Genomic DNA, 27193 nt, shown 5'->3' with positions numbered 1-27193 from the left:
TTTCAGCAGTTTGAAGTCAAGTGTATTTGAGGATTTTAAGCATTGTACATTATATACAAGTATGTACATATATGCATTAACATTATATACATCAATGATCCCCAATCCTGGTCCTCAATGGCCACTATCCAGCATGTTTTAGATGTTTCCCTCTTCCAACACACCTGATTCAAATGAATAACTCATCATCAAGCTCTGCAGAAGCCTGATAACAATCCTGGTCATTTCAATCAGATGTGTTGGAAGAGGAAAACATCTAAAACATGCTGGATAGTGGCCCTTAAGGACCAGGATTAAGGACCTCTGATATACGTAGACGCTGCATCGCCTGCTGCAGCCCACAAGAGCGGTGCATTAACAGGGTGTGGAAAACTGGGAGCAGGAAACAAAACCTGCAGGACACGAGGAGGTTGACATAAGACATGTAAGACAATGATCTAGCAATCACACTGTGTCCATGAACTCAGCTAAATAGTGAGGGAAGCTTGATTGGGAATGGGCCACACCTGGGTGGAAAACATGAAGTCAGAACCCAAACACACTGACATCACCGGGAGGTGGAGACATGAGCAGGAATACCTGGAAACACAAAGACAAGAGTAAACACAGGAGATACTCGAAAATCAGAATAAACTAAGACTAAATAACTAAAAGAACCACAAGGGCTAAACACAAAGAAAACTAAACAGAACCTGACAGGGTGACCGTTTTGGAATGGTGGCAATTTGTCCTACAGTACATTACATCTATAGAGGAATGATGTGCTTACACAACATAGATAGATAGATAGATAGATAGATAGATAGATAGATAGATAGATAGATAGACTTAAATAAAACAAAAGGAACCCAGAAAACGTTCAAACGTGGTCAGGTTTTTATTGATAACATTGCATACATTCCATTTGACAATTATTATTATTGTATAGATGTACTACTACTGTATTATTGTTGTTATTGCTTTTCTTCTAATTATCATTATATTCTCATATTAATGTATTGTTTTTTTATTAATATTATATATTATAGTTACTGGTATTCTCATTGTATCATTATTATTGTTATTGCTATTATTATTATTATTATTATTATAACCATTACTATTAGTATTATTATTATTATTATGGTCACTAATAATATTATGTCTCTATCATCATCATATTTATTATTATTGTTGCCAAAGAACTGAAACATTCAAGGAACAAGAACATAAACAATCAAACTATCTACAAGAGTATTTAGTATTTGACTCCCTGTCTCAGCTGAACAGTTTTCCCTGTCCTGTCAAGGTCATCTGTGTTGAAATGCTCACTGCAAAGCATGGACCTCTCAGTTGCCACAAAATCTTCCCGTTTCACTGCCCGTTCCCATTGTCTCCTTAAACCACTGTCTTTGGGAAACTTTAAACATGTGAGCAATGTAGCCAGAGATAAAGAATTGTCAACAACAAAAATAATCCCATCATTAATTAGGCCTATTATTAGCTTTATTAGATAGCTCAAATATGTTCATCATGTTTTTTTATTACTATAGACTTATTTTGGTTCTTTTTTCAGACATTAAATTCAAGAATAGATGTTGCTCTTTACCTTTTTTAGCTTTACAGTTTCGGTGAAAAAGTAGTCGGCGGGGGTCGCGGCGCGCGTAGCAGGGCAGTCGGATCCGTTGGGCCCGGTGAATCTGAAAGCTCCGCTGGGCGTGCCACACGTGCCGGCTCACACGCTGTCAGTGAGATGCTTCTGAGGAAGGTGAGAGACATCCCCGAAACTGTAAAGTTGATTTTCTAATTAGAATTGTTGTTAATAAATATTGTGTAATAAATACAGTTTGTCCTGCTGGTTTTTTTCAGGTTAGTTTTATCTTTTCAATGAATCTTCTATACCCCTTCACCACTTTTGTTACTGCAATCATTTTAAAAGGTTGTAAATCTAGTGCATGTAAACTTTAGCTTGAATCAGGGTTGGAGTCAATTACATTTTAAAATTACAATTACGCATTCAATTATCCATGTTCAATTACAACGCAATTATGATTACGTTGATGGGCATTTTTTCCAACTACAATAAAAATTAGAAGCATATTTTCTGCTGAAATTCAATTACATTTATGTTCTGAATTACTAAAGTTGAATTACAATTAATCACAATTACTGAGTCTTTAATAAATAACCCCATAAAACTTTTGTTTTCTGTAACAATCGGTTATGATACCAGGTTGGTTTTGACCCATGTCTTAAGTCAGCTGTAGAATACAGTAAAAAATATTATCTTTTATCTAATTTTCTGTCTCAATACTTGGTTACCTTGTTAGGCTTTGTTATTCATGAAAATATTAGCATTAATATTTTCGGTGTGGGCATTTTTTGTTTCAGTATATATATATATATATATAAAAATTTTTTTTTTTTTTAATGGTAAAATGATCCTTAAGAGGACAGGTTATGATATGAAATATATTTTAATCATTTTAACTACATATGTGTAAGCCACAGAACTGTAAAAATCTTCCCCAGTTTTGCATTTAGTTAAATTGTAAATGACAGTTTTTATACGCCAACTTTATTTTAATTACAATATTACAACTTTAACAGAGATTGCCCTATCAGAAGATTGTTTAATAATAGCTTTACAGATGATTATCTAAATCCAATCCATATGTGGATTTAAAATGAAGGCGATTTCTAATCACCAAGCTTTTCTGCAGAGTTTAACGCAATAGCTTCATCTTTGCCTCCTTGAGTCCAAGAGTGTGCAAATAAGGTTGTGAGTGAGTGAGAAATGACAATAAACCTATAGTTGCACGATACCTACGGTACCCCGGGGTATTAAATTTTAACTGTTCCTACTTTACTAGATATTCTACACAACGGTTACGGTCACAAACACGAGACAACACATGGCAGAAGCACCGGGCCCCAGCGGCGAGTCTGCCACGGCATCATTAATTTTACTAAATAATCCAAACTCCAAAAGTCCCATTTGGAACTAATTTGGCTTTAAAAGAAGCAGAGACAATAAAACAATAGGAGATCCACTGTGCAGGCGCTGTCACCAGCTATAGGAGCCAAAGGACTTCCGCACGGACTCAGAGCGACCTTTTTTCTTTATTTTTATTTTATTTTGTTTCAATTTAATTTACAGAGATATTAACAATGTACAAACAATATTTACAGTTTGCATACACACAAAAGAGGGATCACATCTAATCTCATAAAACACCAGTGACGTCACCCAGAAAATGCATACAAATATAGTTTTCTCAGGGAATCAGTTCCTGTTTATTGTATTTTATCCTCTATGGTTTATTATGTTGGAGAAGAAGCATTATTGTGAAATAGTTTTTTGTTTTTTTTCTTAAAGACAGTGGATTTGTTATCATAAATTGATTATTTATATTAGTTAAACATACATTGATGTGCAAAGGAAACCGAAAGGTTATTTTTTAAATTTCAACCATATAAATTCTAACTTCATTTATTAGTTGTTTTTTTTTTAATTGCTTTTATGCTTTTGTTCATGTACTCTCATCATACACCAAACAACACTATAAGTAATTAATAAGTATTTCTAACTTGTACAAATACATTGCAGTTCATAATAATAATAATAATAATATTATTAAAAGGCTTCAGTATCGCGATATTACCCGATTTGTCTGGTATAGTATTGTGGTTACTCATTTTGGTATCGTGACAACTCCAGATAGACCTACAGTATACTCACATCCTTCTAATCGACCATATTAGGTTCAGGTGCAACTCTTCAACCAACTAACAAACTTTACCCATTTTCTTTTACCTTGATTTAATCCTCAAAGTAAGATCCTGCTCTGTGTAAGAAGCTGAATAAATGTTCTCATTTAGCAAAAATGTTCTCAATCCACGCACGCACGCACACGCACGCACACACGCACACACATGCACACACACCTACCTTAAAACAATTAAACAAATTTAAGTAGATGTGATAAGTCACTTTAACCCCAGTCTAGGGCTGGGCGATATATCGAATATACTCGATATATCGCAGCTTGTAGTCTGTGCGGTGTTGAAAATGACCATACCGTTAAACTCGCGGACTTTTTTTTTTTTTTTTTTTTTTTTAATATCTTAGTGGCATTATGCACAAAATGTGCACTTAAATTTAGTGTTGTTTTGAAATGTCATCTTAATGACAACATGCACAAAAGGGCACTATTTGTTTTAAAATATTGTAGTGGCATTATGTACAAAAAGTGCACTTTAATTTTGTGTTTTGAAATGCCATGTGAGTTGCATCCTGCACTAATGTCTTGTTTTGAAATGTCTCTGTGACAATTTTGCACAGAACGTGCACTTTCTGTTGACAATTTTATGTTTGAGCCACTCACTGTTTAATAAATACAGTTATGTCAACTTTGACTTAGTTGTGATTGTTAGGTCTAAATACGTTAAGACCGTTGCTCAATCACAACTCAAGGAGAAAAACACTATCTGACTTAAAAGGCGACCAGAGGCAGAGAGGTGCGAGCTGCAGCTCGGAGAAAAACCCAACAAAAAGAGACACAGAAGTCCGATATAAGTTGGATTGCTCTGACGGTGATGCCTCAGAACTAGGTATTTATTAGGAAAACATAGACCACACCCAGAGGGGCTGTGCAACAACGCTCTGGGTGCAGTGTTAATACCATATATGGTAACACAAAAACTTTGGGGGAGAAACAGCTCATATGTCCATGCAGTGGGTCACGTACCCCCACACTGGCCCAAACTAGTTTAAACCAGCTCTGGTGGACAATGGATATGTTTTGCAAACACACACACACACACACACACACACACACACACACACACACACACACACACACACACACACACACACACACACACACACAGTTAATCATGGATAATTTCATATTCTAACTATCGTTTAATCATTTAACTATAACAAATAAAGTAATAAAAAACCACACACACTATAACATATCTTACATATCCGCCCTGTTGTGGGTTTGGAAAACATCAAGCAGACGGGCGTCTTCACAGGTTTACCCGGTGCCATCATAGGACCAAAACAACAGGGATGACCACCGTGAGGTGGGGCGAAAACCCGACAGCTAGTACGGGAAAAATTCCCCACCGTCCCCCCCTGCTGGGGCGAACATCGATTCTGATCCACGGTGATCTGGAGACAGTTCAGGGTGTATGTACAAATGATGACCCAAAATCATGGTGTCGAAAATGGGGCTTTAGGTCTCAGTGTGTTTTTGGAGTTGGTAAGGGAGGGTCAGAGGTTACCAGCACATGACCCTCAGTAGCAGTGAACCTTTACCGCTCACTGTGATGATGGGAAGGTGTGGCAGGGTCTTAGTCCATCAATGGGGCAGATGGGGAGAGACCCATAACATGGAGTTGGTACTCTGGGGAAGCCTGGACCTGCATAGCACCGATGATCATGTTGTCTATGCCTTTCTTCACACAGGGGACGATGCAGCAGCAGGCAAGACCAACGACCAGCAGCACAGCCAGAAGAGGGAGACCCAGACGTAGCAGAAATTGGAACCAGGAGCCTTGGAACAGCCAGTCCCACCCGGATGAATGGACATTGGACTCGTCCGCTGACATGGCACCTTCCAGGTTGCGGAGTGTTTGCAGGGCGTCTTCGATGGACTCCGAGGAGTTATTAGGTATGTATGTACAGCAGGTAGCACCCACCATAGCACACACACCACCTGTAGAAGCTAAAATCGTATCTAAGGCCATACGGTTCTGAATAGCCATTTGCGCGGTGGCCGCTGTTCTAGCATTCATTTTGTTATCAACAGCTAGAGTAGCATTAAGAAGCATGTGAAGGCGGTATTGGAGGGTCTCTATCATAAGGGAATTCTTACCCACGCCTATGTTAGGAAAAAGAGCAAGAACGACTTTTTGGCTAGTTGACCAATGTCTATGTTCGTGAGGGACGTTTGAGCCCCATATTGGATCATGAGGGGTGAAGGTTATAATCTCACGACGAGAACGACTAGGCATTGTCATATGAACTATGAAAGACCCATCTGTGACTGCTACTGGTACACAAACGGCTGACATATTAATTGGAGGGGAAGGATAAACTTTGTCACCGCACTTCAACCAAACACCGTCTCTAGCAAACATTGGGGCAACCGTACTGACGCTCTGAACGGTAGCACAATGGTTTATGTCTACTGATGGTAGACCTTTAGTGTTAGGTGGACCAATAAATCGTACGCATAAAGGATAGCAGTGAGTATAATTACCACAGGGGACAGTATTCGTGTTTAGGTGCTTAGCAGCCTGACCTAGGGGTTCGAGGGTCCTTAGCACTGGTAAAACAGGAGGGCACGAGATCATGGACTTATTTTGTAAACAATCTAGTATGTTCTTTGAGTCAGGGGCTGGAAGGGACGCAGACAACAAAGTTGGGGATGTTACAGCATGCGGCAGATGTGAGCAAACATAGCAACTATCCTTAGTTACTGTTCGTGCAGATAGTTCTACCATACGGTACCAAGAATTAGCGCGCAGACGATGATGGACGTGATTATTATGTTCAGACAGTAATGCGAGTAACGAGTCAGGTTCTTCAGTTGACATAGGTTTTGCATTAATAACTTGTATATTCTGTCTAGCCTCCGGAGACAACACTATGTCCATACGTGGTTTAACTACAACGGGAGTGGCCGGAGGTGTAATACAAATATTCACCCAAAAGGTGGGATCCTCTCCTTGTACATCAGGGCAGAATCCCATAACTAAACAAGAAGGAGGTAACGCGGTGGTGTTAACGGTTAGGAGTAGGATGTTTTGTTTCTGGACAATTGTTTTTCGCAATGACAGATATGCCGCTGTAACGGTACGTGTAGATGGTGTGAGGGGCCAGGTAATAGGGGTGTAGCCTGTATGGAGGGGTACTTCAGACCAACCATGAGCAGACCATATTCGGTCTGCTCTCCGGACTTGCATGTACCAATCATAATTTGCATAGTCCTTACCATGTTTCCATGGTTTGTAGCCTTTATTAGCCAGGGCCTCTAGTGGAATTGTAACGTCACTTAAAATGTCCGGTATTTGTGGTATGCACATAACGAGGTTAAGGCCCCTGGGGCATCTACCTGTGTAATCATACCAAGGTGAGCTTAGAGCCCCTGCTAGCACTTCCTGGGATCCCACGAGGAGGAGGAGGAACAACAGATCCATTTCTGTGTTTTACTAGGGTGTATCACCTGCTGTGGTGGGTTTCAGTACCTTTTTCCCGTGTGATTGGTGTATCCACGTTTGCCTTTCAGCTATCTTAAATGCAGTTGGTGTGGTTAGCAGAACTGTGTAAGGACCGTCCCACCGTGGAGTACACCAGTGTTTTCTCTTAATCACCTTGATGAGGACCCAATCACCAGGACGCAGGGGATCTGAAACAGGTAAAGAGAGACTAGGCAGTGTATTAGCTTTAACAATTTCAGCATCTGTGAATAATTTAACCATCCATTTTGTTATTGGATCCAACTCTCCCTCCTGATCCTGCACCCACTTAGAACTGGTGAGGGGTAGGTGAAAAGGTCGTCCTGTGACAACCTCAAAGGGGGTCAAACCCTGTGTGTTTGGTGTTATGCGCATATACATTTCTACCAAATGAACACACTCTGGCCAGGGCCTGTTTGTTTGTTCTACAGCCTTTTTTAATCTGTTTTTAATGGTACCATTGTTGCGTTCTACCAATCCAGCACTGGCTGGGTGGTAGGAGCAGTGATGTTTTAATTCAATGCCCATGGCTTCTGTCAGCAGGAGTATCACTCTGTTAACAAAATGGGGTCCATTGTCGCTCCAAATCTGTCGTGGGATGCCATGTTGAGGTATTATACGTGTCAAAAGGGCCTTTGCCACTGTCATTGCATCATTTGTTTTAGCGGGCACTATGGTGACCCATTTTGAGAATGAGTCCACCAGAACCAAACAATACGTATACCTCTGAATAGTGTGCAGTGTTATGAAATCCATCATAATGACCTCAAAAGGATATGTACCAGCTGGCGTTTTACCCCGAGGGGGCCTAACATTACCCTGAGGGTTATGACGACAACAGATGATACACTGACGACAAAAGTTTTTAAAACGGGTTTGGAGTCCTAGTGGTATATGAAATGACTGTTTGACTATGTCTACCATCCCTCCTGTTGAGACATGGGCCAACCCATGGCTCATTCTAGCAACGACGTCAAACAAACATCTAGGCAAACACGGCTTGTCATTTAACATAAATACTCCAGAGTCATTTTTAACAGCACCTTCAGTAACCCATTTTGTTTTTTCATTTTCAGGAGCATTAGCATGCATATCAATCAGGACTTCATCCGGCAAGCCAAGTGGTACAACATCAACAGGCAACAACTGAACAGTAAGTGCTTCAGTAAAAGCAGCTTTTTTAGCTTCAACATCAGCTTTCGCATTACCCAGAGAGACAGCATCAGTGGCGCCAGTATGTGCCTTGCATTTACATATCGCCAATGATGTAGGTAAGAGGACTGAAGCAAGAAGGTCTTTTAACAGGGAGGCATGTTGCACAGGCCTACCACTAGATGTCTTCATACCTCTCCTAGCCCACTGAGCAGCAAACACATGAACTGTGGAAAAAGCATACTGGCTGTCAGTGTAAATTGTGACTTTCTTGCCTTTGAAAAGTCTACAGGCCTCTGTCAAGGCCACGATTTCAGCTGCCTGTGCAGACTGATTTCCAGCCAATTTGCCTGATTTCAACACAGTGTCGCATGTAACTACTGCATAACCAGTGTGATTTGTTCCATCAGGTGCTTTGGAGGAGGAGCCATCTACAAAAACTACATCTCCGTCTTCCAATGGAATGTCTGTCAAATCTGGACGTGGCTTGCATGTCACCGACACTAACTGTCCACAGTCATGCGGTGTCCCATCGTCAGCTGTTGGTATTAATGTAGCTGGGTTAAAAACAGCACAGCGCTTTAGAGTGAGGTTGGCTGGGGTCAACAAGGTGTTAGTAAGGTGTAAAAACCTGGCAGGAGATAAGAATGACATTTTTGTTTGTGTTAACAGGATGTCAACTGCATGGCTGACTAACAGCGTCAAAGGATGGAACAACACTACTTCAGCAGACGCGTGCACAGCCATGGCTGCGGCGCAAACCGCCTGAACGCAATGGGGAAGTGCCCTAGCCACATCATCTAATCGTTTAGAGTAATAGGCTATTGGTCGTTGCTTCTCACCATATTGCTGTAGTAGTACTGATGTCATGTAACCGTTCTTACAGTCAACAGACTGTGTAAATGACTTGTTGTAATCTGGCAGCGCCATCACCCCTGTTCCTGTTATGATTTGTTTCACTTTTGTAAATGCTTCTTCCGCTTCAGGTGTCCACTGCAAAGGTGCGCTTAACGTTTGATGTGTGTCTAACATTAGGTTCTGTAATGGGGCAGTTATGATAGCATAATCAACGATCCACGACCTGCAATAATTCGCCAGGCCTAAAAAGGCCATCATTTGTCTGACGGTAAGCGGTTTTGGTGCCATTTGTACTGCTTCCCTACGTGATGTAGTAAGTTCTTTCCCTTCAGCTGAAATGTTATGTCCAAGGAATGTTACTTTTTCCTGTGTAAATTGGAGTTTTTCCAATGAGGCCTTATTTCCTGTTTTTGCCAAATGTGTGAACAGCCTGATTGCCTCTGTTTCATTTTCCGCTTTGGTGGGACTTGCCAATAAAATGTCATCAACATAAACAATTATCTGTGTGGTCTCTGGCCACGTGTGGTGGCTGATGCATCTGTTAATCTCCGCTGAAAAAATCGTAGGGCTATCACAAAACCCTTGTGGAAGGCGAGTGTAAGAGTATTTTTTGTTCTCAAATGTGAATCCAAACCACCCCTGAGCTGTACTATGAAGAGGAATGGAGAAAAATGCATTACTTAAATCAATTACAGTGAACCATTTTTGATGGGGTTGCAATTCATTTAACAATGTATGTGGGTCTGGTACATTTGGAGCTCGTGATTTAACAGCCTGATTTACTGCTCTTAAATCATGCACCATCCTCCAGCCACCCTGTGGCTTTTTTACAGGGAAGATGGGGGTGTTGCATTCAGCTGCGTCATGTTCCTGTAACACGCCTGCAGTCAGTAAATCATTAATAACAGGCTTTATTCCTTCTTTTGCATCTGATTTGAGTGGATATTGTCTAATTCGAGGCCTGTGGGATGTGGCTGGATCTATGGTTACAGATGTTGCGGTTGTCATAAGTCCAACATCTGTTTTTGATGTAGCCCACAGACATGATGGTACTGTAGGGAAATCATCTGAAGTCAGAATGCACACAGACAGTCATGCATCCAAATGCACAGCAGGGGGCGCCAAAGTACACCAGTTCAACATTCGTTTTTTCACAAAGCCACAAAAGGAGCCTCTGTATGTGAATACATTGTCTCTCTCTTTCCTCCAAAGGTCACTCTTGACAGGAAGTGCAGCCAACAGATCATTTGCATCTTTCCACTGTTTATGTGCAGGTTTTTGTAAACAGATATGTGGAAACCGTGGGGGGTTTATTGGTGTCAGCTCTGGAGGCAACGTCACTCTGATTATAATCCATCCATCTGGAGACCAACAAACGTCTGTCAATGTTATTTTCTGTGGTGACAATCGCAGAAACTTTTCCTCCCAGGCTTTAGCAGCTGCTCTGCCCTCAGGGGACAGGTCTGGTCTCCGTAGCCAGTCTGGTTGACCTGGCAGGGGTCCATCAGGTCTGACATAAATCATTGTAACATGTGGTGGCCACTGTGTCTGTACATCTGTGGGAATTACAAATGTTTTAGCTATTTTAGCCCGCAGTTCTTCCATAGACCCAACCACTGACCGAGGGCCTGTTGACACTGGATCCAATGTATAGAATTTATTAGGAATGACTGGGCTTTGCAACACCATAAGTGATTCTTTAGTATCTGATAAAAATTTCTTTGGCACTATTCCATTAGCCGTTGGCACTAAACTGATCTGTAACTTACTGAGGAGGTCTCTTCCCATTAAATTGAAGGGACAATCAGTTGTCAAAATAAATGGGTGTGTGTGATATGAACCATCTTCATCTTGTACAATGACCTCCTCAGACCAACATGCATATTGAGGCTTTCCACCTACTCCCACTATGCCAATAACCTTTTTGGAAGTGACTACGCCCTCCACCTGATCACGGAGGACAGAAACATCAGCCCCTGTATCACACAGAAAAGTGACTGGTGTTTGTTTTGGTCCCACCAACAATGTACGTTTTGGGTATTTGTCATGTGTTAATGTTACAGCTGCATAAATGGAGAAATCAACAAAATGGTTTGGATTTATCGGTGGGGGATGTTCATATTCTGCAGGTAAATCATTGTCATATTGGTTAACATCCTCATCTTGCCCTAAAAAGGCTATGTCACATTCTGAGGTTTCATTATCTGTTCCGGAGTCACTGATTACATTTTCCTCCGGCCAGTCCTGGCGTCACTGCCGAGGAGTTTGCCCGAACGACGTATGGTCTGTTTTTTGCTTTCTTTTTGGGCAATCTCTTGCCATATGTCCTTCCTCATGACAAATGAAACATTGTCTTTTTTCTCGATCTATTTTTGCTTGTTTTTCCTCATCAGGCGTTCTGGTGCGATATGGCTTTTTTCCCTGTCTTTTAAACCCTGAGCGTTGGCTCACTAGAGCTGCAGCCATGGCCTCAGCCAATACATTAACATTAGCTGACTCAGTTTTTGCTTTCTTTCTTTCAGTGACTTCATAAGCATGTTCGGCCCATTCCATTAGCTCTGGAACAGGGAGGGTGCGGTGTGTGACACAGTTTCTTTTTATGAAATCTGACACGTTTGGCAACAAACCACTGATTAACCACATTTTTAGCTGTATTTGGTATGGATTATCCGCCTGCGGAGAATGAGGAAGCCCGCTATTAGTCCTAAAAACCGTTTCTAAACGGGCACGATATTCCATCGGCGTCTCGTCTGGTTTCTGACGACACGCACTTATTTCTTCGTGGCTTGGGGGTTTAGTGTAAGTAGCTCTCACTCTTTGCATCAGTGCTTCAACCTGCTGTCGCAGCTCATTAGAGTTATGTGCTAGGGGCTGACGGTTAACTTGTCTCCCGGTAAAACCGCCCACCACTACTGGATATCGGTGTCTAAGTGTTAGTTTTAAAACCTTTTCCACCTCCAGTCCATTTAAATGCCATGTCTCAATCAACCCACGTACTTGTTCAGCATAAGCAGTCGGGTCTTTCTCGACATCACATACGCCCCTACAGGCATCTAATGCCTCTTGTTCCGTCCATGGGCGAAACAACAACAGCTGTGGGGGATGGGCACCCTGTAATGGATCCTGTGGGTTGAGGAGTTCTCCTGAACGAGGATTAGCCACCTCAATCATAGGCAAAATTGGATATAGATTTTTCTCTATTCCCGTCTGAGCTATGTGATATTGCTCATCCTCCTCACTGTTAACACTTTCTTTCATCTGTTTTGACTTTTGTTTAGCTGCCCTAGTCACAGGTCCCTTTGTTTCTTGTCCTACAACTGCACCCCCCTGCTGTGATCCCCCTGCAGCTCCAATCTGTTGCTGATCTGTCTCCTCAACTCTACGCGGTGCACACACGGTCTCATCACAAGGCTGTATTTTAGCTGCTGCTAACACTTTCTGTTTCCTTCTCTCTTCACCTTTCTCTATCTGTTTTTTCCTGATACTCATAGCATCTTTCCAGATACACACTACTCTTAAGTGGTCTGCTATTAACTCAGCCTGCTTAGGACGTAACTTTTTTAATGCCTTCACTCTCTTTCCCTCACACCAGATAGACACTTTCTCTATTCCAGCTTCATCTGACAATTTCCCTGCAAACCCACAATTTTTGTACCAATTTTCCAGATAGCAACAACTACCGGGATACTTTCTTTGCATGAATTTCACATCATTATTTTCCATCAATGCTTTACGCTGCGCGTTACCCATGTTCTCAGCACAGGATTTACAGACACTGTCACAACAAAGAAACACCACACAAAGAAACACCACACAACAACTCCCGTCTGCCCTCTGTCCCTTTACCACGCCGTGTGAATATTACGTCACCCACCACGGTCTTCACTCCCCGTTGTACGTCACGGGTACTATGGTGAAAAGAAAACTGCTTCTCACCTCGTCAGTGCTCTCCCTGGTTCGTGGGACCCGTCACTCACCCCCTGGGTCGGCGCTGGAACAAGCTGCGACCACCCCTGCAAAGGAGGGGGTGCCGGCAGTTTTACTAATGGTCCGGTTGCGCCCGCGCCGATCCAGAAGAAAAGATGTAAGGTCCCGGGTTGCGGCACCAGTGAATGTTAGGTCTAAATACGTTAAGACCGTTGCTCAATCACAACTCAAGGAGAAAAACACTATCTGACTTAAAAGGCGACCAGAGGCAGAGAGGTGCGAGCTGCAGCTCGGAGAAAAACCCAACAAAAAGAGACACAGAAGTCCGATATAAGTTGGATTGCTCTGACGGTGATGCCTCAGAACTAGGTATTTATTAGGAAAACATAGACCACACCCAGAGGGGCTGTGCAACAACGCTCTGGGTGCAGTGTTAATACCATATATGGTAACACAAAAACTTTGGGGGAGAAACAGCTCATATGTCCATGCAGTGGGTCACGTACCCCCACACTGGCCCAAACTAGTTTAAACCAGCTCTGGTGGACAATGGATATGTTTTGCAAACACACACACACACACACACACACACACACACACACACACACACACACACACACACACACACACACACACACACACACACACACACACACACACACACACACACACACACACACACACACACACACACACACACACACACACACACACACACAGTTAATCATGGATAATTTCATATTCTAACTATCGTTTAATCATTTAACTATAACAAATAAAGTAATAAAAAACCACACACACTATAACATATCTTACAGTGATATCCCCTTTTTTGCATGAAAGTTTAAAATTGGCATATATTAATGCAGTATGATCAAGAATGTTTTAATGTAGACATATAGAATCATCATACTGGTGTGATTTTGTGCATCAAAGTGTTAATTCAAGGGTAATGCAAAATATCGAGATATATATCGTGTATCGTGACATGGCCTAAAAATATCGCGGTATTTATAAAAGGCCATATCGCCCAGCCCTACCCCAGTCTAAATGTAATTAATCCAGCCTCACTCCATTACAGACCAGACTTTATCTTTAAACTATTACCACCATTATGTACAAGTCTATATATAACCAATGGGAAGGCAGGGGTTCCCTTTCTGGTGAAGTAAATATCACCGCATTAGTCTGGCAAGAATATGAACAGAGGCCAAGGTGGTAGCAAAATATGTTATTTTATTTATCATCAACAATCGTAATAAAAATACTTCTTTTATTTCATGATATGGTTTAAAAGCTTGACATACAAAAATATAATAAACTTTCAACACCAACAAAACTTTACCAAACAAGGTTAAGTTTAGAAAATGAAAATATTAACAAACTTAAGGTCAGTAACTCAACCAAAAACAACCCAAACGTTAGACAAAAATGAACAAAATCAAACTAATCAGCTAAACCTCACTTCATTCAGTTAAAGTGCATGGTGCCAAGTTTAGTAAACATGATTTGAGAGTTTATTTAAATATGATTTGAAATTTTAATTAAACATGATTTGAAATTTTAATTAAACATGATTTGAGAGCTTATTTATACATGATTTGAAATCTTAATTAAACATGATTTGAGAGCTTATTTAAACATGATTTGAGAGCTTATTTAAACATGATTTGAGAGCTTATTTGAACACCAGCGGCCAACTTCCACACTTGGAAACCCGGTTCCCACAGGGGCTCAGGGCGCCTCACAAGAGCAGCATTTCCCCCTCAATGCAAACTCCATCGATAGCATTTAGCACCCGACAGTACAACCTAGGAGCCCTGAACACGCAGACGCTACGGCGTGCACACCTGCTTATAATCCTTCTAATCAGAGGGTGTGGTTAAGAAAGCGTCCGATAAACAGGGATGATGCGTTCACGAGATATATGACGGTGGGAAACGACCACACTTTAACCGCCTGGTTACATATATACAAAGCACATTTAAACCCTGCTTAAGATGATAAAATAAAATAAAAAAGTATCTCACACACAATCACAGGCGTGAGCGCGTGCACACTAACACACACAAACACGCACTCAAACATTCATGAGCACACAAACTAGCATCAGGTTAGCTACCAGAGAGGCTAACGATACGTTTTGTCTCTTCCAAACAGAATAATATTAGGATGTTGTAGTGATTTACCTGCTGCACGTCACAGTCAGTGAAACATAATCACACGACACAGCCAGTTTGTCTGCATGAGAAGAGCGTTCACTCCGTGCTCACAAGAAATTCTCGTGGTGACGTGACTAAAACACATTTAATACGTATCTAATCTGAATTTAGGACAATTTAAGACTTTTTAAAGCTTTTTATTTGTAAAAAAATATTTAACTCTTTTTAAGGACCCGCGGTCACCCTGGGTTTTCTTTGACAAAGTCTTTTGTACTTTAGACTGTTATAGTTTGTATCATCTGTATTTAATTGATGTCCTTTGTGATGAAATGACCTATTTATTTCTAGTAAAGAATGTGATGGAATAAACTTTTTTAAAAATTCCAAGCATTCTATCATTTTGTTCTAGTGTTTTCTTTACTACTACATCTTTGTTTTTTGTATATTTTTTAGTCTTTTAACTTGTTGGACATTGAAGCAAAACATAAAAAAGGTATAAATTATGATAAAACTTAAGCATAAAACACATGTCTAAAGGTGAATCATAAAACTTAGTTACTAATTTGTTTAAGAAATGTCTTTGGAGTCATTAATATCAACTTTTAGCCTCAAACAGGTGAAATAATTCATTTACATTTGAACGTCCCCATTTTGAACTAAAAAATCAAAGTAAAGTGCCAGTAATGTAATAATAATAATAATAATAATAATATTACATTCACAGACATAATAACTACAATATATGATAAATGCTGCCCTTTGAAACAAATAACAATAAACCGTAAGACAAACACAATACCCTGGATTAATAAAAAATTAGCAAACGCATGCAAAAAAAAAAAAAAAAATACACTATGTGGGCTGTGGTGACGTGCTGACGTATCGTGGTGACGTATCGATCATTTCCTGTTTACGCTCTACCGCTGCTTGCAGCGCTCTACTACTGTGTTCTGCTAACTCTAATCAAACTTGTTGTCACTGATATTTTAGCCTTGAAAACACTTGTTTTAATTTTTTACCGTACAGTTAAACGTACGAAGGTTAAGTAAAAAGCAATCTCGCCTCTTATAGGCAGTACAATCTCCTTTAAACTTCCTTTTGTCCTTAGCTTAGCTTAGCTTAAATTTAGCACCTATGGCTTCTCTCTCCTCCCCTCCGCTCTCCTGCCCGGTGTGTCAGATGTTTAGTTACTCCTCGTCCTCCTTTAGGGACAATGGTAGTTGCATAAAGTGTAGCGTACTGTTAGATATGGAGGCGAGGATCAACAATCTGGAGAAGCGGTTCCGCACCCCTGATACCAAAACCGAAGCTAGCAAGCAGGACCTAGCCGGTGCGGACCGTGCTAGCTCTAGCTTAGCCTCCCCCCCGGCCAGCAATGAGTGGGTTACTGTCCGTGGTAAGCATAGTCGAAGGTCAAAAAGCCGCTCGGGACACCACCATGTTCACGTCTCAAACAGGTTCTCCCCCCTCCGTGAGGACAACACACTCACCGGGGAACAAACTCTGATAATTGGCGACTCCATAGTGAGACACGTGAAGCTAGCGAAGTCAGCGGGCATTGTGAGGTGCATCCCAGGGGCCAGAGCGGGCGACATAGAATCAAATCTAAAGTTGCTGGCAAAGAGTAACCGTAAGTTTGATAGGATAGTCCTCCATGTCGGCACTAATGACTCCCGACGTCGCCAGTCGGAAGCAACCAAAGTGAACATTGAATCAGTTTGTGCTTATGCTAAAACAATGTCGGACTCCGTAATTTTCTCTGGTCCTTTACCAAATCTGACCAGTGATGACATGTATAGCCGCATGTCATCATTTAACCGCTGGCTATCGAGGTGGTGTCCAGAAAACGAGGTGGGCTTCATTGATAATTGGAGATCCTTCTGGGGAAAACCGAACCTGATAGGAAGAGATGGAATCTATCCTACTTTGGAGGGAGCATCTCTACTATCAGAAAACATGGCACATTTATGACATCTCATGAATGAGACCATGTTACAGAGGGGGAGTCCTCCACGCCCCTCTGCGCTTGCCTTAGGACAGTTTCCCTCCCATTGCTATCAGGATAGCTGTGTTCATCGCCATGACAACTGTTGTGATGGTGATGAATATTATTTTATGGAGACGGTGTCAGTCCCCCGACCCATATTTCACAATGATTTTAACATAAAATCAAATAAAAGAGCTATCAATTATAAAAATCTGAAAAAAATTAAAATCTCAAATCTAGAAACACCAAAACATAAAACCATTAGATGTGCTCTATTAAATATTAGATCACTAAGATCTAAATCTCTACTAGTAAATGACCTTATCTCAGAAAATAACTTTGATTTATTCTGTTTAACTGAAAAATGGCTGTATCAAGATGAATATGTTAGTTTAAATGAAGCCACTCCTCCCAGTCATTTAAATACTCATATGCCACGAGACATAGGCCGTGGAGGTGGTGTAGCAGCTATTTATCATTCCTCTCTTCTAATCTATCCTAAACCAAAGGCCAATTACACTTCCTTTGAAAGCCTGGTTCTAAATTTATCTCATATCGAATCAAAAACCTGCCAGCCAGTCTTATTTGCGATAATTTACCGTCCTCCAGGCCCTTATTCTGAATTTCTATCAGAATTCTCTGAGTTTATATCAAACTTAGTCCTCAGTTCTGATAAAATACTGATAGTAGGAGATTTTAATATCTATGTGGACAAAGATAGTGATAGCCTGAGCTCAGCCTTTATGTCCCTAATAGACTCAGTTGGCTTTTTTCAAACTATTAATGAAGCTACTCATCGTTTAAATCATACTCTTGATCTTGTTCTAACATATGGCCTTGATATTAATGAACTAAAAGTCTACCCTGAAAATCCTCTGCTATCAGATCACTTTTTAATATCTTTTAACATTATCCTAGAGGATCTCGCACTGTGCAATAAAATAGTTACAAGTAGAAATCTGTCCAATAGTGCTGTGGCTAAATTTAAAGAGGCCATTCCTGCTGCCTTAAACTCAGTGCACCATCCAATAAATAATTATGATATTAATTATAACCCCTCTCAACTGGATCTGCTTGTCGATAGCTGTTAGTCTACTAAAATCCACCTTGGACTCAATTGCCCCATTGAGGGAAAAAACTATTAAACGTCAGAGGAAAGCTCCGTGGTTTAGCTCTGAAACTCACACACTCAAACAAACAACCCGTAAATTAGAGAGAATGTGGCGCTCCAATAAAACAGAGGAGTCACGAATACTCTGGCAAGAAAGCCATAGTAAATACATGACAGCCTTACGACATAGTCGATCTACATACTACTCCTCACTAATTGAAGAAAATAAAAATAATCCGAGGTACCTTTTCAGCACTGTAGCCAGGCTAACACAAAGTCAGAGCTCTATTGAGCCCATGATTCCTCTAGCCCTCAGCTGTGAGGACTTTATGACATTTTTTAACGATAAAATTCACAAGATTAGAGATAAAATTAGCCACTCCCTGCCTTCACCTGGGCCTGCTGTACCATTAAATGTAAATAGGCCTAACCTAAACTGTTTCACACATATAGGACTTCAGGAACTTAACTCTATTATTTCATCCTCCAAACCATCGACCTGCCTTTCAGATCCGATCCCAACTAAGCTGTTTAAAGAAGTTATTCCCCTAGTCTGCCCATCTTTGTTGGAGACAATAAATATATCCCTATCAATAGGCTACGTGCCACAGTCCTTTAAAGTAGCTGTAATCAAACCCCTTCTCAAAAAACCTACTCTTGATTCCAGCACTTTAGCAAACTACAGGCCTATATCTAATCTTCCTTTTATTTCAAAGATTCTTGAGAAAGTTGTGGCAGCTCAGCTCTGTGAATTTCTTCAAAACAACAGCCTGTTCGAGGACTTCCAGTCAGGCTTTAGAGCTCAACACAGCACAGAGACTGCTTTAGTTAAAGTAACTAATGATCTACTCTGGGCTTCAGATGAAGGACGACTCTCAGTGCTGGTTTTATTAGATCTTAGTGCAGCTTTTGACACTATAGATCACTATATTCTACTAGAGAGATTAGAGAAATCACTTGGAATCACAGGGACTGCCCTAAACTGGTTTAAGTCCTACCTATCTGATAGGTACCAGTTTGTACACGTGAATAATAAGTCTTCTGTGTACAATAAAGTAAGCTACGGGGTTCCTCAGGGCTCTGTGCTAGGTCCAATCCTCTTCTGTATCTATATGATCCCCCTTGGTAATGTTATGAGAAAATACTCTGTTAACTTCCACTGCTATGCTGATGATACCCAACTGTATGTATCAATGAAGCCAGGTGAGACAAATCAGCTATCTAAACTTGAGGCCTGTCTAAAGGACATTAGGGCCTGGATGGACCAAAATTTTCTTCTTCTCAACTCAGACAAGACTGAGGTCATTGTACTGGGCCCGCGACACCTTAGAGAAACCTATGCTAGCCTAACTGCCCTAGATGGCATTACTCTGGCACAAAGCACAACTGTTAGAAACCTTGGGGTTCTATTTGATCAGGACTTATCCTTCAACTCTCACATAAAACAAACTTCAAGAACTGCCTTCTTTCATCTCCGTAACATTGCTAAAATCAGATCTATCCTGTCTCAGGGCGACGCCGAAAAACTAGTCCATGCTTTTGTTACCTCTAGACTGGATTATTGTAATTCTCTTTTAGCAGGCTGCCCGAGCAAGTCGCTTAAGACACTTCAGCTGGTTCAAAATGCTGCAGCACGTGTACTGACTAAAACTAGGAGAAGAGATCACATTACTCCCGTATTAGCCTCTCTGCATTGGCTTCCCATAAAATATAGAATAGAATTCAAGATTCTTCTTCTCACTTATAAAGCCCTAAATGGACAGGCACCAGTCTATCTCAAGGAGCTTGTAGTGCCATACAATCCCCCCAGAACACTACGCTCTCAAAATGCTGGACTACTCGTTGTTCCATTCATCTCTAAAAGTAGTATAGGAGGAAGAGCTTTTAGTTATCAGGCCCCACTTCTCTGGAACCATCTACCAACCACGGTTCGGGGGGCAGACACCCTCTCTACCTTTAAGGTTAGGCTCAAAACATTCCTCTTTGATAAAGCTTTTAGTTAGGAACCAGCTCATAGCTCATAATTAAGATGCAATAGGCATAGACTGCCGGGGGGGGGGGGGGTCTGGCATGCTCGGTTGGAGAGAGGTTGGAGAGGGCGTTATGAGAGAGGTCATTTAGGTTAGAGAGGGACCGGAGAGGGTCCCATTCCTCTTTCAAACACTCCCTCTATGTCTGCTTCTTCCCTTGTGTGTTTGCTCCTGTACTCCTTCTGGCTTTTGTCTTGCAGGTCCGTGGGATCCTCAGTGTGGAGTTACAGAAACACAGCGGATCTGTCTCCACCCTTTTCTCTGCACACACCCAACACAGCATAACATGGATGGCTGTTCATCATAGGAATGGGATCCACAGAAGGTTCCTGCTGCTTAACGGAAGGTTTTCCTTGCCGCCATGATGAATTCATGTTGGGTGTGGGATACATATGTATGTGTATATACGTATATATGCATATGTGTGTATCCATAAAATGAAGAGTCCGTCCTTAAGACTGCTCTACTGTAAAGTGCCTTGAGATACCATTGGTTATGATTTGGCGCTATACAAATAAAGATTGATTGATTGACACTATATAAAAAATATCTTAAAGATAAAACATTGAAAACAGAACAACGATACAAAAATTACAGAAACAAAGTCAACACTCTCCTAAGAGAAAAGAAAAAACAATATTATGAAAAACAATTAAAAGTAAACAAAAACAAAAACCAAAAACTTTGGGAAATTATAAATTCCATAACTTTGCATAAAAGCAAAGAAGAAGCCACAGATCACTTTATAATAAACAACTTAAAGGAATACAATAAGAAAAAAAAATCGCATTAGAACTTAATTTCTTTATAAATATTGGAATGGAGACTGGGAGAGGAATCTATCAACATCCAACACTTAAATGGAACCATTTTGACAGTGAGAATATAGAGAATGATAACTATTTAACACTTGAAGAAGTAACGGAAGCAGAGGTGAAAGCAATCATTACAAACTGTAATTCAAAAAAATCCAGAGACGTTAATAATCTAACTATGAGTCTACTAAAAACTATAACAGCTGAAATAACACCACCGCTAACATATATCAGCAATCTCTCATTCAAAAATGGTATTTTCCCAGACCAAATGAAAATCGCAAAAATCAGACCGATCCACAAGAGTGGAGACAAACGAGATTTCACCAACTATCGACCTATTTCAATATTACTGCAATTATCGAAAATTCTAGAAAAACTGTTCATGAAAAGGCTGGACAAATTCATAGAAGAGAATAATATATTACACGAAGGCCAATATGGGTTCAGAAAGGGACGTTCAACAGCAATGGCTATAACTGATACCACGGAAAATATAAGAGATGCATTAGAAAATTATTTATTTGTATTCGGCATTTTTTTGGACCTTAAAAAAGCATTTGACACAATAAACCATGATATTCTGGAGGAAAAACTTAAAAACTACGGCATTAGACACAACGCCCTAAACTGGGTTAAAGTTATATAAGAAATAGGAGACAATATGTGGACTTTGAACAAAACATATCAATATGCCAAACCATACAATGTGGTGTGCCACAGGGTTCGATTTTAGGGCCAAAACTGTTCATTTTATATACAAACGACATTTTCAAAGCCTCAAATTGCCTTAAACTAACGCTGTTTGCGGACGACACAACCATCCTATGCTCAGGTAAAGACATTAAAACTCTAGTAGAAACGATGAATGAGGAACTATCAAAAATCCAAACATGGCTCAATGTAAAGACTGAAACTAGACATGGATATAATTGAACAAGTAAAAGAATATAGAGCACGAGGAGTGTGGATAGATGAGAAACTGACTTGGAAAAAACACATACAAGTAGTTAAAAACAAAGTTGCTAAAAGCAGCTACATCCTATGGAAATTACAACAAATACTACATACCAAATTACTGAAGACAATCTATTCTTCCCTTGTTGGGTCACATTTAAATTACTGCTCAGAAATCTGGGGAAACACCTACAAAACGTATCTTGAACCTTTATTTAAACTACAAAAAAAAGCAATTAGGATTTTATATAAGGCACCACACAACGCACACACAAATGAACTATTTGAAAAGGCCAAATACCTAAAAATGCAAGAAATAATACAAAACAACACACAAATTCTCGCATATAGGGCATCACTAAAAACACTCCCATATCAAATACAAAAACGTTTCACATACAAACACACTGCTTATGAACTAAGACATAATAATGTGTTTATACAAGAAAGGGTTAAATCTAACATTGGAAAATACAGCACTGTCAACAGAGCTATTACCAGCTGGAATAGCCTTGATGCAAAGACAAAACAAGCTGCAAACTTGGCTAGATATAAAGAAAAAACTCAAGACATTTTTGCAAGAATACGAGATCAACACATCAATGAGAAAGAAGATGAACTTTTCTTTTGAACTGGAACAACACAAACAACGTTTGGGAATGAAATCTACGGTGAAGAAGGATGACACGAACAACGATGGAGAGGAAGAATAAAAAAAATTAAAAAAAAGAATACAACACTGACTACAGATGAGAATAAATCCTATACAAAAAAAGACAAAAAAAAAAAAGAAAAAAAATGAAATTGTGTTCAGAACCAAAAAATGTTTGACCAGAGAGACGAGCTCTGATGTAAATTTTCTGTGTTCAAAATAGGGGACGGGACTCGGATAAGCAACCTGCTTCTCTCGTCTCCTTTTTCGGCATGTACAAAAAAAAAAAAAAAAAAAAAGAAAAAGAAAACTGAATGCAACCATGTCGGAAATAAACTGAATGAATAAAAAAAAAAATGAATAAATAATAATATTATTAATAATACATCCTCACGGGAACAATAGGGCCAAAAAAACCCCACCTCATATTATTATTATTATTGTATGAAGATTTATGTATAAACTAATAATGATTTGTCATTACTATTTACTTTTAGTTTAGTGTAAGTTTATTCATTGGTTGATAAAAACATTATAAAATTATATCAAGAAACAAAACAATAAAAGAAGAGGAAAATAACTATCAATATTTGTTTACAGTAATTCAAAGAGATACAATCAGTGTTATGATGGATGGTGAGAGAAGACATAATGTGTAATGTTGATGAACAAGTTCGGATTAACTACGGCTGGGCCTGCGGAACATCTCAGTGCAGAATAGCACGTACCACGTTCCTGAGAATTCAGTCAAATGACTCAGTTCCACCGAGTAAAACAATTCAAATTGTGCAACATAAAATCATAATCTATGTTCAATTGCCTTTGAATCGATATATCACAAAACTATTTCCCAATACATTTGGAAATTTACAGAAATAGAGGTGGGCCCCCAGGCTCCATTTCAAAAAAAGGGCTCTGAGCGTCTGAAGAAGAAGAAGAACAAAGTGAGTGGTGTTTTGAGTCCGGCCTAATAAATATCAGTCTTTCGGTCAGTTTTGTAACCAGTGGATGGCGGTAATGCACCTGAGTGCAAACTGCCAATAAATCCCAAAAAGAAGAAGAATCTTCAATTCACACATGTCATATCCTGACTGTAAACTTGTTATACAACAACACAAAACAAGGGGGGAAGCCAAGATAGTGTCCGGTGCGCATCGTTTCACCGGAGCTCCGTAATGTTTTGGGCACTAATGCTGTATACTCAATAGAAGATACGACAAACTTAAACAGGACAGTATTTCCATACAAGAATGTGACAAAGTCAACTAATGACAAAATGCATGTGATGAATCAACACCTCCTGGAGCAAGATAAAAAAAAATTGAAGAAACTGAACAGTACAGTCGACGTTGGAATCTGAAGCTTTTGAACCTCCCAGAATCCCTCAATGAAACCACTGAAGATGTGAGAAAAGAAGTTTTTAGTACCTTCCGTGCCCAGAGCCAGCAGGGACCGGACCCCAGGCCAGAAGGACCCGGAACAGAAGCAGCCGAGACAGCAGCCCCCCCCCCAGGGACGACGACCATGGCCATAGCTGCCTAGGGCACCAAGTCGCACCTCTGGCCCCCAGGTGCACCGACTGAGCACCCCAGAGTGTGCCAGATCGCCTTTTCTCGATACTGCCCACGCAATGAGCCCTAGCCCCTGGGCCAAGCCCCCGTTGGGGGTGCCACCCCATCACAGCCCACGAACCGGCTACAGCCCAGCAGGACCGCACAGCCCCAGCCGGCGCAAGAACAGCAGCCCAGGTCCCGCCCCCCACCAGACAGCGCAGGCCACGGGGCAATGCCCCCCACCGGTGCACGGGAGACCGTCAACCACTCCAACGCGATTTGACAATGTTTGGAAGAATTCTCCTAACGAAAGCTGAAGGTATCTCTAGACTAATATATCCTGCTTTATCTCAATTTGTTCATGAATCAACGTCTAAAGAAATGAACAAAATATTTTTCAACTTTACTTGAAAAAATAAAAAGCACGATATAAAAAAAGATAAACTTTCAGGATCCAGGAAAGAAGGGGGTTTTAAACTGTTACATTTTGTTGATTTGAACTATATTTTTAAAATTAAATAGATAAAGGAATGTCTCAAAGCTCCTAATTCTATCTGGTATTTTATTCCAAATAATATATTTAACAACCTTGGTGGTCTTCGTTTTCGACACACTTGTAATTACAATATAGCCAAAAATAACTTTACAATTACGTAAATTTTATCAACAGGCTATTCTGGCTTGGAAAATATGTTACTCTCACAATTTCTCCCCACAAAAATCTATAATTTGGAATAATGAAAACATTTCGATCAGAAGGAAAACAATATTTAGACAAAACTGGGTTGATTGAGGTGTTATTTCTATAAGTGATCTCTTTGACTCTGAAGGAGCATTACTAAGCTATAAGCGTTTCCTCCTAATCAAATCATTCCCTGTTACTAGCAAAGAATTTAACATTGTAACCAAAGTTATTCCTGATGATTTATTCCTTTTAATGAAAAGTCATCTTCAGTTTCAAGAAACCCTAAGAGTGGAACGTCTTCTAATGGTAAATGGTTTAAATATCATGGACTGAAAGTGCACAAACAAACATATACGGAATACATTTCATGAAAAGAGGAAAATATCTCCAGGAAAAAAGGCCTTTTGGGGAAACATTTTTTACAAACATTAATTGAGAAAAGGCTTGAACACTGCCTTACAAATGTTCTTTTAATAACAGGATTAAAGAAAATCTTATACAATATTTTTCCATCCAATTTGTATTTCTCCAAACTTTTAGACACCGACAATAAATGCAGCTTTTGTAATAATGAACCAGAATCCCTCTCACATTTATTTTAATACATCATGGACCGCTACTTGGTTAAAACCAAACAACCATCCAACAAAGGAAACCCATTCAAGTTCCTCCGTCATGTCCACCCAAAGTTCCACAAACACGGGGACAGAGATAAACCTGTAGCAACGATTATGAACTGGAAACTCAACTAAAGCTAACTATGCTAAGCTAACACACCGACACACAGACTGGGCTAAGAGCTAATGCTAACCACTCCAAATAAGGAACAGACCAAATAAAAAAACACTTCTTACTGTCATAAAACCACAGACAGCCACCAATTTGTTTATGGTCAGATTTAACACTTGTATGTGTAGCGGGTCCCGGTCTGGTCTCCGCTAGCAGATGTATAGATAATTCTCCTGAGAGGAGTGCTGTAAGTGTAGGGAAGACACAGCAAAGCCGGACACATGTGACTCTTTCTCCATTCAGTTGGATTACATTTATTTACACATTCAAATGAACCCCTTTCTGCATTTATGAATTATTCTTATTATTTCTGCTTGCAATGAAGCACTGTTATAACCACAGATGTTATCATTTACACAAAATGTCTATTTTACATATTTTCACAAAAATATGAAATTCAGGATAAAACCAAAAATAAACATATTTCTTCACAATCGTGTCATCTACCTGTATCACCAGTCATGTATATATTGTTGTTTAAACACCTTGTTTTTAACCTCTTAATTAAGAGTGTACATTTTGTCATAACTAAACATATATTAAGTATGAACTTAATGTAACAGAATAACCTTACATGCAGTTATTGATTTACACACACACCATTAACTAACCAACTTATTAACAATCAGAAACATGACTAACTCCTGGCTTGTCACCAAACCCAAGAACTCTAACCACACCAACAGTCTCAGTTTAAGTACAGGCCCTAAACCAAGGCTTCAGATGTAGCACATTTGTATCCCTACATTAGCATTAGCTTAAACAACCAAACAATGTATTGCACTCACACATCATATTTCACACATAAAGATAAAACTACAAACACATTATTGTCCCACAAAACAACCCACAAATGACCAGGAGCCAATAGAAATAGGTAAAGTACATACTTACTACGGTGTCGACCACCTTTTTGCTGACTCTCCTCGTCACGTAGCATGAAACTTACATTTCTACACACATTTACACATTTTAGCTAACAGGCAACTTATCACTGGAGCACCCTATCATGTTTTAAACACCTGTACTCACATAAAAGGTGAGAAACTAACCTGTAAGTGTAGGGAAGACACAGCAAAGCCGGACACATGTGACTCTTTCTCCATTCAGTTGGATTATGAGGTTCGTCCGGTGCGCACCGCTTACGTTTCAGGTTAGTGTCGCCATCTAGTGTCCGTTTCACAGCATGACATGGTAAAGTAAAATGAAACATTGCAACTACAATAAACTTAAATTGACTTTGCATGGGAAGGAAACCAAAATAAAAACATCTCAACAAAAC

General features: G+C 40.0%; 1 long non-coding RNA gene across 1 annotated transcript; it reads right to left on the bottom strand.

The window, feature by feature from the left end:
* Positions 1–424: 424 nt before the first annotated feature.
* Positions 425–26856, bottom strand: LOC114459487 (uncharacterized). Its single transcript, XR_003673369.1, has 4 exons — positions 26806–26856; positions 25977–26096; positions 1589–1766; positions 425–579 (listed from the first exon to the last, which is right to left on the bottom strand). It is a non-coding gene; the product is annotated as an uncharacterized LOC114459487 (long non-coding RNA).
* Positions 26857–27193: the final 337 nt, after the last annotated feature.

This window comes from Gouania willdenowi, unplaced genomic scaffold (assembly GCF_900634775.1).
Source record: "Gouania willdenowi unplaced genomic scaffold, fGouWil2.1 scaffold_317_arrow_ctg1, whole genome shotgun sequence".
In the NCBI taxonomy this organism is placed as follows: Eukaryota; Metazoa; Chordata; class Actinopteri; order Blenniiformes; family Gobiesocidae; genus Gouania; species Gouania willdenowi.
This window is presented reverse-complemented; position numbering and strand designations above follow the sequence as displayed.